Here is a 15067-nt window from a genome sequence, read left to right as displayed (position 1 = left end):
CCCCTTGGGATCCCTATATATAGTGGGGTAGGAGGGCCTCCCAAACAGACCTTATGCCTTTGGTGCAGCCCCTCCCTCTCTCCCAAGTTCTCCTCCTCTTCTCCCATGGTGCTTGGCGAAGCCCTGCGGGATTGCCACGCTCCTCCACCACCACCACGCCATTGTGCTGCTGTTGGATGAAGTCTTCCTCAACCTCTCCCTCTCTCCTTGCTGGATCAAGGCGTGGGAGACGTCACCGGGCTGTACGTGTGTTGAACGCGGAGGTGCCGTCCGTTCGGCACTTGATCATCGGTGATCTGAATCACGACGAGTACGACTCCATCAACCCCGTTCACTTGAACGCCTCCGCTTAGCGATCTACAAGGGTATGTAGATGCACTCCCCTCCTTTCTACTCGTTGCTGGTCTCTCCATAGATAGATCTTGGTGTTACGTAGGAATTTTTTTGAATTTCTGCTACGTTCCCCAACAATTCTATGATTAACATCATATTTAGCAAGCATTTTACGGAAAGCACCATGAATAAAGTGTGAACCACCATCAGTCATTAAATATCTAGGGACTCCAAACCTCGGGAAAATAACTTCCTTAAGCATTTTAATAGAAGTGTTATGATCAGCACTACTAGTTGGAATAGCTTCTACCCACTTAGTTGTTGGAAATATGCCCTAGAGGCAATAATAAATTGGTTATTATTATATTTCCCTATTCATGATAATCATTTATTATCCATGTTAGAATTGTATTGATAGGAAACTCAGATACATGTGTGGATACATAGACAACACCATGTCCCTAGTAAGCCTCTAGTTGACTAGCTCGTTGATCAATAGATGGTTACTATTTCCTAACCATGGACATTGGATGTCGTTGATAACGGGATCACATCATTAGGAGAATGATGTGATGGACAAGACCCAATCCTAAGCCTAGCACATAGATCGTGTAGTTCGTTTGGTAAAGCTTTTCTAATGTCAAGTATCATTTCCTTAGACCATGAGATTGTGCAACTCCCGGATACCATAGGAGTGCTTTGGGTGTGCCAAATGTCACAACGTATCTGGGTGGCTATAAAGGTACACTACAGGTATCTCCGAAAGTTTCTGTTGGGTTGGCACGAATCGAGACTGGGATTTGTCACTCCGTGTAAACGGAGAGGTATCTCTGGGCCCACTCGGTAGGACATCATCATAATGTGCACAATGTGACCAAGGAGTTGATCACGGGATGATGTGTTACGAAACGAGTAAAGAGACTTGCCGGTAACGAGATTGAACAAGGTATCAGGATACCGATGATCGAATCTCGGGCAAGTATCGTACCGATAGACAAAGGGAATTGTATACGGGATTGATTGAATCCTCGACATCATGGTTCATCCAATGAGATCATCGTGGAACATGTGGGAGCCAACATGGGTATCCAGATCCCGCTGTTGGTTATTGGCCGGAGAGTTGTCTCGGCCATGTCTGCATGACTCCCGAACCCGTAGGGTCTACACACTTAAGGTTCGATGACGCTAGGGTTATAGGGAAAGTATGTATGCGGTTACCGAATGTTGTTTGGAGTCCCGGATGAGATCCCAGACGTCATGAGGAGTTCCAGAATGGTCCGGAGGTAAAGATTAATATATAGGAAGTATGGTTTTGGCCACCGGAAATGTTCCGGGCATCACCGGTAGTGTACCGGGACCACCAAAGGGGTCCGGGGGTCCACCAGGTGGGGCCACCAGCCCCGGAGGCCTACATGGGCCAATAGTGGGAAGGGACCAGCCCCTAGGTGGGCTGGGGCGCCTCCCACCAAGGCCCAAGGAGCCTCCAAGAGGGGAGGGGGGCAAACCCTAGGGCAGATGGGCCCTAAGGCCCACCGCAGGTGCGCCTCCCCCTCTCCCCCTTGTGGCCGCCACCCAGATGGGATCTGGGGGCTGCCGCCACCCCTAGGGAGGGAACCCTAGGTGGGGGCGCAGCCCTCCCTCTCCCCCTATATATAGTGGAGGCTAAGGGGCAGCCCAACACACGAATTCTTCCCCTGTTGGCGCAGCCCTACCCCTCTCCCTCCTCGTCTCTCGTAGTGCTTAGCGAAGCCCTGCTGGAGTCCCGCACTCCTCCACCATCACCAGGCCATCGTGCTGCTGCTGGATGGAGTCTTCCCCAACCTCTCCTTCTCCCCTTGCTGGATCAAGGCGTAGGAGACGTCACCGGGCTGTACGTGTGTTGAACACGAAGGTGCCGTCCGTTCAGCACTAGGATCATCGGTGATTTGGATCACGATGAGTACGACTCCATCAACCCCGTTCACTTGAACGCTTCTGCTTAGCAATCTACAAGGGTATGTAGATGCATTCTCCTTCCCCTCGTTGCTAGATTACTCCATAGATTGATCTTGGTGATGCGTAGAAAATTTTGAATTTCTGCTACGTTCCCCAACAGTGGTATCAGAGCTAGGTCTATGCGTTGTTACTATGCACGAGTAGAACACAAAGTAGTTGTGAGCGTCGATATTGTCAATTATCTTGCCGTTACTAGTCTTATCTTGATTCGGCGGCATTGGGGGATGAAGCGGCCCGAACCAACCTTATGCGTACGCTTACGTGAGACCGGTTCCACCGACTGACATGCACTAGTTGCATAAGGTGGCTGGCGGGTGTCTGTCTCTCCCACTTTAGTCGGATCGGATTCGATGAATAGGGTCCTTATGAAGGGTAAATAGAAATTGGCAATTCACGTTGTGGTTTTGGCGTAGGTAAGAAACGTTCTTGCTAGAATCCTATAGCAGCCACGGAAAAACTTGCAACAACAATTAGAGGACGTCTAACTTGTTTTTGCAGCATATGCCTTGTGATGTGATATGGCCAAAAGGATGTGATAAATGATATATGTGATGTATGAGATTGATCATGTTCTTGTAATAGGAATCACAACTTGCATGTCGATGAGTATGACAACCGACAGGAGCCATAGGAGTTGTCTTAATTTATTTATGACCTGCGTGTCAACATAAACATCATGTAATTACTTTACTTTATTGCTAAAGCGTTAGCCATAGTAGTAGAAGTAATAGATGACGAGACAACTTCAAGAAGACACGATGATGGAGATCATGGTGTCATGCCGGTGACAATGATGATCATGGAGCCCCGAAGATGGAGATCAAAAGGAGCAAAATGATATTGGCCATATCATGTCACTATTTGATTGCATGTGATGTTTATCATGTTTTACATCTTATTTGCTTAGAACGACGGTAGCTTAAATAAGATGATCCCTCACTAAAATTTCAAGAAAAGTGTTCCCCCTAACTGTGCACCGTTGCGAAGGTTCGTTGTTTCGAAGCACCACGTGATGATCGGGTGTGATAGATTCTAATGTTCGAATACAATGGGTGTTGACGAGCCTAGCATGTACAGACATGGCCTCGGAACACATGTGAAACACTTAGGTTGACTTGACGAGCCTAGCATGTACAGACATGGCCTCGGAACACGGAAGACCGAAAGGTCGAACATGAGTCGTATAGAAGATACAATCAACATGAAGATGTTCACCAATGTTGACTAGTCTGTCTCACGTGATGATCGGACACGGCCTAGTTGACTCGGATCATGTTTCACTTAGATGACTAGAGGGATGTCTATCTGAGTGGGAGTTCATTAAATAATTTGATTAGATGAACTCAATTATCATGAAAATAGTCTAAATTGTCTTTGCAAATATGTTGTAGATAAATAGCTCACGTTGTAGCTCCCTATTTCAATACGTTCCTAGAGAAAGATTAAGTTGAAAGATATTGTAAGCAATGATGCGGACTAGGTCCGTAGTCCGAGGAGTGTCCTCACTGCTACACAGAAGACTTACGTCTTTGATGCACCGCTCGATGTGCGAACCCCTACAACATCGTCTGTGGATGTTGTGAACACCTGACAGACACATCCTGATGACTACTTGATAGTTTAGTGCACCATACGTTACGGCTTAGAATCGGGATTCCAATGACGTTTTGAACGCCATAGAACATATGAGATGTTCCAAGAGCTGAAATTGGGATTTCAGGCTCATGCCCGTGTTGAGAGGTGTGAGACCTCTGACAAGTTCTTTTGCCAACAAGATGGAGGAGAATAGCTCAGCTAGTGAGCATGTGCTCAGAATGTCTGGGTGCTACAATCACTTAAATCAAGTGGGAGTTAAACTTCCAGATAAGATAGTGATTGATAGAGTTCTCTAGCCACTATCACTAAGCTACTAGATCTTTGTGATGAACTATGACATGCAAGGGATGGAGTTGATCCTGGAGCTGTTCGCGGTGCTTAAGACCGCAAAAGGTAGAAATCAAGAAGGAGCATCAAGTGTTGATGGTTTAACAAGACCACTGGTTTCAAGAAGGGCAAGGGCTAGAAGGGAAACTTCATGGATGGCAAACTAGTTGCCGCTCCAGTGAAGGAACCCAAGGTTGAACCCAAACCCGAGACTAAGTGCTTCTATTGTAAGGGGAACGGTCACTGGTAGCGGAATTACCCCAAATGCATGGTAGATAAGAAGGCTGGCAACTTCAACAAAGTATATACGTGTTATTAATGTGTACCTCACTAGTACTCCTGGTAGCACCTGGGTATTGGATACCGGTTCAGTTGCTATTATTGGTGACTTGAAGCAAAAGCTACGGACTAAACGGAGACTGGCTAAGGGCGAGGTGACGATGTGTGTTGGAAGTGTTTCCAAAGTTGATGAGATCACCATCGCATGCTCCATCTGCCTTCGGGATTAGTATTGAACCTAGATAAATGTTATCAGGTGTCTACGTTGAGCATGAATATGATTAGATCATGTTCATTGCAATACGGTCATTCATTTAAGATAGAGAATAATAGTTATTCTGTTTACATGAATGATACCTTTCATGGTCATGCACCCTATGTGAATGGTTCATTGAATCTCGGTCATGGTAATACACATGTTCACGCCAAAAGATGTAGAGTTAATAATGATAGTACCACTTTCTCGTGGCACTGCCGCTTAGGTCATATTGGCGTAAGATGCATGAAGAAACTCCATGTCGATGGATGTTTGGAGTCACTTGATTTTGAATCACTTGACACATGCGAGCCATGCCTCGTGGGCAGGATGACTAAGACCCCGTTTTCAGGTACGATGAAACGGGCAAGTGACTTGTTGGAAATCATACATGCTGATGCGTGTGATCCAATGAGAATTGAAGCGTGCAGTGGATATTGCTATTTTCTCATCTTCACTAACGATTTGAGTAGATATAGGTATATTTACTTAATGAAGCACAAGTCTAAAACGTTTGGAAAGTTCAAGCGATTTCAGAGTGAAGTTAAGAATCATCATAACAAGAAGATCAAATTCCTACGATCTGATCAATGAGAATTTCTGAGTTATGAGTTTGGCAAACACTTAAGACATATTGGAATTGTTTCACAGTTGAAGCCACCTGGAACACCATAGGGTAATGGTGTGTCCGAACGTCGTAATCAAACCCTATGAGATATGGTGTGATCTATGATGTCTCTTACTGATCTACCGCTATTATTTTGAGGTTATGCGTTAGAGACAGCTGCATTCACTTTAGATAGGACACCATATAAGTCCGTTGAGACGATGTCGTATGAACATTGGTTTGGCAAGAAACCAAAGTTGTCGTTTCTTAATGTTTGGGGCTGCGATGCTTAAGGCTTTAGCAGGAGAAGCTCGAACCCAAAAGCGGACGAACACATCTTCATAGGATACCCAAAGGTGACAGTTGGGTATACCTTCTATCTCAGATCCGAGGGCAAATTGTTTGTCGCTAAGAACGGGTCCTTTCTCGAGAAGGAGTTTCTCTCGAAAGAATTGAGTGGGAGGAAGATAGAACTTGATGAGGTTGTCGAACCTTTATTTCAACCAGAGAATGATGCAACACAGAAAGATGTTTTCTGTGGCACCTATGTCTGTTGAATAGGAAGTTAATGATAGTGATCATGAAGCTTCGGATCATGTTGCTATCGAACCTCGTAGGTCGACAAGGATATGTACTACTCCTGAGTGGTACGGTAATCCTGTCTTAGATATCATGTTGTTAGACAACAATGAACCTACAAGCTATGGAGAAGCGATGGTGGGCCCGTATTCCAACAAATGGTTAGAATCCATGAAATCCGAGATAGGATCCATATATCAGAACAAAGTATGGACTTTGGTGGACTTGCCCGATGATCGGCAAGCCATTGAGATAAATGGATCTTTAAGAAGAAGACGGACGTGGGCGGTAATGTTACCGTCTATGAAGCTCGACTTGTGGGAAAGAGTCTTTTCACAAGTTCAAGGAGTTAACTATGATGAGAATTTATCACCCGTAGCGATGCTTGAGTCCGTCGGAATTATGATAGCATTAGCTGTATTTTTCGATTATGAAATCTTACAGATGGATGTCAAAACAAGTTTTCTTACCAGTTTTTTGTAAGAAAAGTTGTATGTGATACAATAAAGGGTTTTGTCGATCCTAAGGATGCTAAAAGGTATGCTGGCTCCAGCGATCCTTCTATGGACTAGAGCAAGCATCTCGGAATCGGAATATATGCTTTGATGGAGTGATCAAAGCTTTTAGGTTTATACAATGTTTGCTAGAAACTTGTATTTACAAGAAAGTGAGTGGGAGCACTACAACATTTCTGATAAGTATATGTGGATGACATATTGTTGATTCAAAATGATGTAGAATTTCTGGAAAGCATAAACGGTTGTTTGAAGAGTGTTTTCAAAAGAAGACCTGGATAAAGCTGCTTACATATTGGGCATCAAGATCTATAGAGATAGAGCCTGATGATAATTTCAAAGAACGCACACGTTGACATGTTTTTGAAGGAGTTCAAAATAGATCAATCAAAGAAGGGGTTCTTACCTGAGTTGTAAGGTGTGAAGTTGAGTAAGACTCAAAGCTTGACCATGGCAGAAGAAATAGGAAGGACGAAGGTCATCCCCTATGCTTTTGTCATAGGATCTATATGGTATGCCATGCTGAGTACCGCACCAGATGTGTGCCTTGCCACATGTCTGGCAAGAGGGTACAAAGGTGATCTAGGAGTGGATCACCAGATAGCAGTCAAAATTATCCTTAGAGGAATAAGGAAATGTTTCTCGATTATGGAGGTGATAAAGAGTTCGACATAAAGAGTTATGTCGATGCAAGCTTAACACCTATTCGGATAGCTCTGAGTAGAGATACTGGATACGTATAATGGAGCAATAAATTGGAATAGCTCCAAGTGGAACATGGTAGCAGCATCTATGATATAAAGTTTTGTGAAATACAGAGGGATCTGAATATGGCAAGACCCGTTGACTACAACCTCTCTCACAAGCATAACATGATCAAACCCAGAACTCTTTGAGTGTTTATCACATAGTGATGTGAACTAGATCATTGAGTCTAGTAGACTCTTGGGTGTTAGTCACATGGGGATGTGACCTTGAGTGTTAATCACATATCGATGTGAACTGGATTATTGACTCTAGTGCAAGTGGGAGACTGTTGGAAATATGCCCTAGAGGCAATAATAAATTGGTTATTATTATATTTCCCTGTTCATGATAATCGTTTATTATCCATGCTAGAATTGTATTGATAGGAAACTCAGATACATGTGTGGATACATAGACAACACCATGTCCCTAGTAAGCCTCTAGTTGACTAGCTCGTTGATCAATAGATGGTTACGGTTTCCTAACCATGGACATTGGATGTCGTTGATAACGGGATCACATCATTAGGAGAATGATGTGATGGACAAGACCCAATCCTAAGCCTAGCACAAAGATCGTGTAGTTCGTTTGGTAAAGCTTTTCTAATGTCAAGTATCATTTCCTTAGACCATGAGATTGTGCAACTCCCGGATACCATAGGAGTGCTTTGGGTGTGCCAAACGTCACAACGTAACTGGGTGGCTATAAAGGTACACTACAGGTATCTTCGAAAGTGTCTGTTGGGTTGGCACGAATCGAGACTGGGATTTGTCACTCCGTGTAAACGGAGAGGTATCTCTGGGCCCACTCGGTAGGACATCATCATAATGTGCACAATGTGACCAAGGAGTTGATCACAGGATTATGTGTTAAGGAACGAGTAAAGAGACTTGCCGGTAATGAGATTGAACAAGGTATCAGGATACCGACGATCGAATCTCGGGCAAGTATCGTACCGATAGACAAAGAGAATTGTATACAGGATTGATTGAATCCTCGACATCGTGGTTCATCCGATGAGATCATCATGGAACATGTGGGAGCCAACATGGGTATCCAGATCCCGCTATTGGTTATTGGCCGGAGAGTTGTCTCGGCCATGTCTGCATGACTCCCGAACCTGTAGGGTCTACACACTTAAGGTTCGATGATGCTAGGGTTATAGGGAAAGTATGTATGTGGTTACCGAATGTTGTTCGGAGTCCCGGATGAGATCCCGGACGTCACGAGGAGTTCCGGAATGGTCCGGAGGTAAAGATTAATATATAGGAAGTATGGTTTTGGCCACCGGAAGTGTTCCGGGCATCACCGGTAGTGTACCGGGACCACCGGAGGGGTCCGGGGGTCCACCAGGTGGGGCCACCAGCCCCGGAGGCCTACATGGGCCAATAGTGGGAAGGGACCAGCCCCTAGGTGGGCTGGGGCGCCTCCCACCAAGGCTCAAGGCGCCTCCAAGAGGGGAGGGGGGCAAACCCTAGGGCAGATGGGCCCTAAGGCCCACCCCAGGTGCGCCTCCCCCTCTCCCCCTTGTGGACACCACCCAGATGGGATCTGGGGGCTGCCGCCACCCCTAGGGAGGGAACCCTAGGTGGGGGCGCAGCCCTCCCTCTCCCCCTATATATAGTGGAGGCTAAGGGGCAGCCCAACACACGAATTCTTCCCCTGTTGGCGCAGCCCTACCCCTCTCCCTCCTCGTCTCTCGTAGTGCTTAGTGAAGCCCTGCTGGAGTCCCGCGCTCCTCCACCATCACCACGCTGTCGTGTTGCTGCTGGATGGAGTCTTCCCCAACCTCTCCTTCTCCCCTTGCTGGAGCAAGGCGTAGGAGACGTCACCGGGCTGTACGTGTGTTGAACACGGAGGTGCCGTCCGTTCGGCACTAGGATCATCGGTGATTTGGATCACGACGAGTACGACTCCATCAACCCCGTTCACTTGAACGCTTCTGCTTAGTGATCTACAAGGGTATGTAGATGCACTCTTCTTCCCCTCGTTGCTAGATTACTTCATAGATTGATCTTGGTGATGTGTAGAAAATTTTGAATTTCTGCTACGTTCCCCAACATTAGTAACGTAATCAACAGCAACTAAAATATGTGTGTATCCATTAGAGGCTGGAAAAGGTCCCATATAATCAAAGCCCCAAACATCAAACGGTTCAATAACAAGTGAATAATTCATAGGCATTTCTTGACGTCTACTAATATTACCAATTCTTTGACATTCATCATAAGACAAGACAAACTTACGAGCATCCTTGAAGAGAGTAGGCCAATAAAAACCAGATTGCAATACCTTATGTGCAGTTCTATCTCCAGTGTGGTGTCCTCCATAAGACTCGGATGACACTTGCGTAGGATCTATTCCTGTTCATGCTCAGGTACACAACGTCTAATAACACCATCTACTCCTTCTTTATAAAGATGTGGGTCATCCCAAAAGTAATGTCTCAAATCATAGAAGAACTTTTTCTTTTGTTGGTATGTGAAGCTAGGTGGTATAAATTTAGCAACAATATAATTAGCATAATCAACATACCATGGAGTACTACGAGAAGTACTTATAACATTTAATTGTTCATTAGGAAAGTTATCATTAATAGGTAGTGGCTCATCAAGAATATTTTCTAACCTAGACAGGTTGTCTGCAACAGGGTTCTCAGCTCCCTTTCTATCAACAATATGCAAATCAAATTCTTGTAGCAAGAGAACCCATCTAATAAGTCTAGGTTTAGCATCTTTCTTTTCCATAAGATATTTAATAGCAGCATGATCAGTTTGAATAGTTACTTTAGAATCAACAATATAAGATCTGAACTTATCACAAGCAAATACAACTGCTAAGAGTTCTTTTTCAGTAGTAGCATAATTTCTTTGAGCATTGTCTAGAGTCTTACTAGCATGATGAATAACATTTAATTTCTTATCAACTCTTTGCCCTAGAACAACACCTACAGCATAATCACTAGCATCACACATAATTTCAAAGGGTAGGTTCCAATCAGGTGGCTGAACAATAGGTGCAGAGACTAATGCTTTCTTAAGTATTTCAAATGCTTATACACAATCATCATCAAAGACAAATGGTATATCTTTTTGCAATAAATTAGTCAGAGGCCGAGAAATTTTTGAGAAGTCCTTAATGAACCTCCTGTAAAATCCGGCGTGACCAAGGAAACTTCTTATACCTTTGATGTCCTTGGGACATGGCATCTTTTCAATAGCATCAGCCTTGGCTTTATCAACTTCAATACCTCTTTCAGAAACTTTGTGCCCCAAGACAATACCTTCATTAACCATAAAGTGGCACTTTTCCCAATTCAAGACAAGATTAGTTTCTTCACATATCTGCAAAACTCGATCAAGATTGCTCAAACAATCATCAAAAGAGGAACCATAGACGGAAAATTCATCCATGAAAACGTCACAAATCTTTTCACAAAAGTCAGAGAATATAGCCATCATGCATCTTTGAAAGGTAGCAGGTGCATTACATAAACCAAAAGGCATACGTCTATAAGCAAAAGTACCAAAAGGGCATGTAAAAGTAGTCTTTGATTGATCTCTAGCCGACACAGGTATTTGAGAGAAACCAGAATAACCATCAAGAAAGCAATAGTGTGTATGTTTTCATAATCTTTCTAGCATTTGATCAATAAAAGGTAAGGGGTAATGATCTTTCTTAGTAGCTTTATTTAATTTGCGAAAATCAATTACCATCCTATAACCTATGATAATTCTTTGTGGAATCAATTCATCTTTATCATTAGGAACAACAGTAATACCTCCCTTCTTAGGGACACAATGGACAGGACTTACCCACTCACTATCAGCAACGGGATAGATTATACCTGCCTCCAGAAGCTTTAGTATTTCTTTTCTTATCACTTCTTTCATTTTAGGATTCAGACGTCGTTGAGGATCACGAACTGGTTTGGCATCTGCTTCCAAATTTATTTTATGTTGACATAGAGTGGGACTAATGCCCTTAAGATCATCAAGAGTATATCCAATAGCAGCACGGTGCTTCTTCAGAGTTTTCAATAATCTTTCTTCTTCATGCTCTGATCGTCATCAAGATAAGCATATTTAAGATTATCAGGCAAAGGTTTGAGCTCAAACACGGGATCACCCTTGGGTGGAGGTGGATCCCCTAAAATTTCAACAAGCAAGTTGTGATGCAGAATAGGTTCCTGTTTAAAGAATACTTCATCTATTTCCCTTCTTTCTTTCATGAACATATCATTTTCATGGTCTAGCAAATAGTGTTCTAAAGGATCACTAGGAGGTACGGCAATAGAAGCAAGACCAATAATTTCATCCTTACTAGGTAATTCTTCCTCACGATGTTGTTTACTAAATTTAGAGAAATTAAACTCATGAACCATATCATCCAAGCCAATAGTAACAAAATTCTTAGTGCAGTCTATGGTAGCATTGACAGTATTTAAGAAGGGTCTACCAAATATAATGGGACAAAAGCTATCTTGTGGAGAAGTAAGAACAAGAAAATCAGCAGGATATTTAGTTTTCCCACACAAGACTTCAACATCTCTAACAATTCCAATTGGTGCAATAGTATCTCTATTAGAAAGTTTAATAGTAACATCAATATCTTGTAACTCAACAGGTGCAATTTCATTCTTAATTTCTTTGTATAAGTCATGAGGTATAACACTAGCACTAGCACCCATATCACATAAGCCATGATAACAATGATCTCCTATTTTAACAGAAATAACAGGCACGCCTACCACAGGTCTATGTTTATCTTTAGCACAAGGTTTAGCAATTCTAGCAGTTTCACCTTCGAACTGAATAACATGCCCATCAATATTATCAGATAAGAGGTATTTAACAATAGCAATATTAGGTTGTACTTTAACTTGCTCAGGAGGTGTATAAGTTCTAATATTGCTTTTACAAACAACAGTTGAAGCTTTAGCATGATCCTTTATTCTAACAGGGAAAGGTGGTTTCTCAATATAAGAAGTAGGAACAATAGGATCATTATAAGTGATAGTCTTTTCTTCAACTTTAATAGGTGCAGCTACTTTTACTTCTATGGGAGGATGATATTTAAACCACTTCTCCTTAGGGAGATCAACATAAGTAGCAAAAGATTCACAGAAAAAAGCTACTATCTTAGAGTCAAGTCCATATTTAGTGCTAAACTTACGGAAAATATCGGTATCCATAAAAGATTTAACACAATCAAACTTAGGTGTCATACCTAACTCCTTACATTCGTCGAGGTCCCAATCTTCAGAGTTGCGTTTAATTCTATCCAATAAATTCCATCTGAATTCAATAGCCTTCGTCATAAAAGAGCCAGCACAAGAAGTATCGAGCATGGTGCGATTGTTTTCAGAAAGCCGAGCATAAAAACTTTGCATAATTATTTCTCTTGAGAGCTCATGATTGGGGCATGAATATAACATTGATTTAAGCCACCCCCAAGCTTGAGCGATGCTTTCTCCTTCGCGAGGCCAGAAATTATATACTCCCTCCATTCCAAAATATTGTGCGCTCGCGCTTCTCGAGGTCGAACTTTGACCATAAATTTAACAAACGAGACCGACTGCGGCGGGAGAAAAGGTTACATAATTAAAAACTTCTTTTGAATACGAAATCACTGATATAACTTTTGCTCCCGCCGCAATCGGTCTTGATAGTTAAATTTACGGTCAAAGTTGAAGCACGTAGATAGAGGAAGCACTACATTGTGGAATGGAGGGAGTATATAATTGCGATCACGATGAACAAGATGCATAGGGTAATACTTTTGATGAAATTCCAACTTCAATCTTTTATAGTCCCACGATCTCATATCATCACATAGCCTATACCATATCAACGCGTCTCCCTTCAAAGATAAATGGAAGACCTTCTTCTTAGCAACATCATCGGGTATACCTGCAAGCTTAAATAATCCACAAACTTCATCCACATATATTAAGTGCTCATCAGGATGCTTTGTTCCATCTCCTGTAAAAGGATTAGCTAGCAGTTTTTCTATCATACCCGAAGGATACTCATAAGGAATTTCATTTTCAATAGGTTCAGTAGGTTGAGGAGCAACTCTTTGCTCTACTGGACGGGGTGAAGATACTCCGAACAAGCCCCTCAGAGAATTACTTTCCATAGTGACAAGTGACAGTAAATTTCAGCACACTATATAAATTTTTCCTTACCAAATTCCACCTACCAAAGGCGCTACACTCCCCGGCAACGGCGCCAAAAAGAGTCTTGATGACCCACAAGTATAGGGGATCTATCGTAGTCCTTTTGATAAGTAAGAGTGTCGAACCCAACGAGGAGCAGAAGGAAATGATAAGCGATTTTCAGTAAGGTATTCTCTACAAGTACTGAAATAAGTGGTAATAAATAGTGTTGTGATAAGATAGATTGTAACGAGCAACAAGTAATAAAAGTAAATAAAATGCAGCAAGGTGGCCCAATCCTTTTGTAGCAAAGGACAAGCCGGAACAAACTCTTGTAATAGGAAAAGCGCTCCCGAGGACACATGGGAATATCATCAAGCTAGTTTTCATCACGTTCATATGATTTGCGTTCGATACTTTGATGATTTGATATGTGGGTGGACCGGTGCTTGGATGTTGTTCTTACTTGAACAAGCATCCCACTTATGATTAACCTCTATTGCAAGCATCCGCAAGTACAACAAAAGTATTAAGGTAAACCTAACCATAGCATGAAACATATGGATCCAAATCAGCCCCTTACGAAGCAACGCATAAACTAGGGTTTAAGCTTCTGTCACTCTAGGAACCCATCATCTACTTATTACTTCCCAATGCCTTCCTCTAGGCCCAAATAATGGTGAAGTGTTATGTAGTCGACGTTCACATAACACCACTAGAGGCCAGACAACACACATCCTATCAAAATATCAAACGAATACCAAATTCACATGACTACTCATAGCAAGACTTCTCCCTTGTCCTCAGGAACGAACGTAATTACTCACAAAGCATATTCATGTTCATAATCAGAGGGGTAATAATATGCATATAGGATCTGAACATATGATCTTCTACCAATTAAACCAACTAGCATCAACTACAAGGAGTAATCAACACTACTAGCAACCTACTAGCACCAATCCCGAACTTTGAGACAAGAATTGGATACAAGAGATGAACTAGGGTTTGGAGATGAGATGGTGCTGGTGAAGATGTTGATGGAGATTGCCCTCTCCCGATGAGAGGAGCGTTGGTGATGACGATGGTGATGATTTCCCCCTCCGAGGGGGAAGTTTCCCCGGTAGAACAGCTCTGCCGGAGCTCTAGATTGGATCCGCCAAGGTTCCGCCTTGTGACGGCGGAGTCTCGTCCCGAAAAGTTCCTCCTTTTTTTTCTCATCGAAAGACCTCATATAGGAGAAGATGAGCGTCGGAGAGCCACCAGGGGGCCCATGAGGTAGGGGGCGCGCCCTAGGGGGGGCGCCCCCACCCTCGTGAGCAGGGTGTGGCCCACCTGGCCTTCATCTTTGGCGTGGATTTTTCTTTATTTCTTCTAAGACATTCCGTGGAGTTTCAGGACTTTTGGAGTTGCGCAGAATATGTCTCTAATATTTGCTCCTTTTTCAGACCAGAATTCCAGCTGCCGGCATTCTCCCTCTTTATGTAAACCTTGTAAAATAAGAGAGAATAGCCATAAGTATTGTGATATAGAGTGAAATAACAGTCCATAATGTGATAAATATCGATATAAAAGCATGATGCAAAATGGACGTATCAGGCTCTATTTTCACCAACACTCAAAACTTCTTAATAAATCTATTTCACTTTGTTTGAACTTAGCAGTATTTTAAG

Source organism: Triticum aestivum, chromosome 2A (assembly GCF_018294505.1).
Source record: "Triticum aestivum cultivar Chinese Spring chromosome 2A, IWGSC CS RefSeq v2.1, whole genome shotgun sequence".
Taxonomy (NCBI): Eukaryota; Viridiplantae; Streptophyta; class Magnoliopsida; order Poales; family Poaceae; genus Triticum; species Triticum aestivum.
This window is presented reverse-complemented; position numbering follows the sequence as displayed.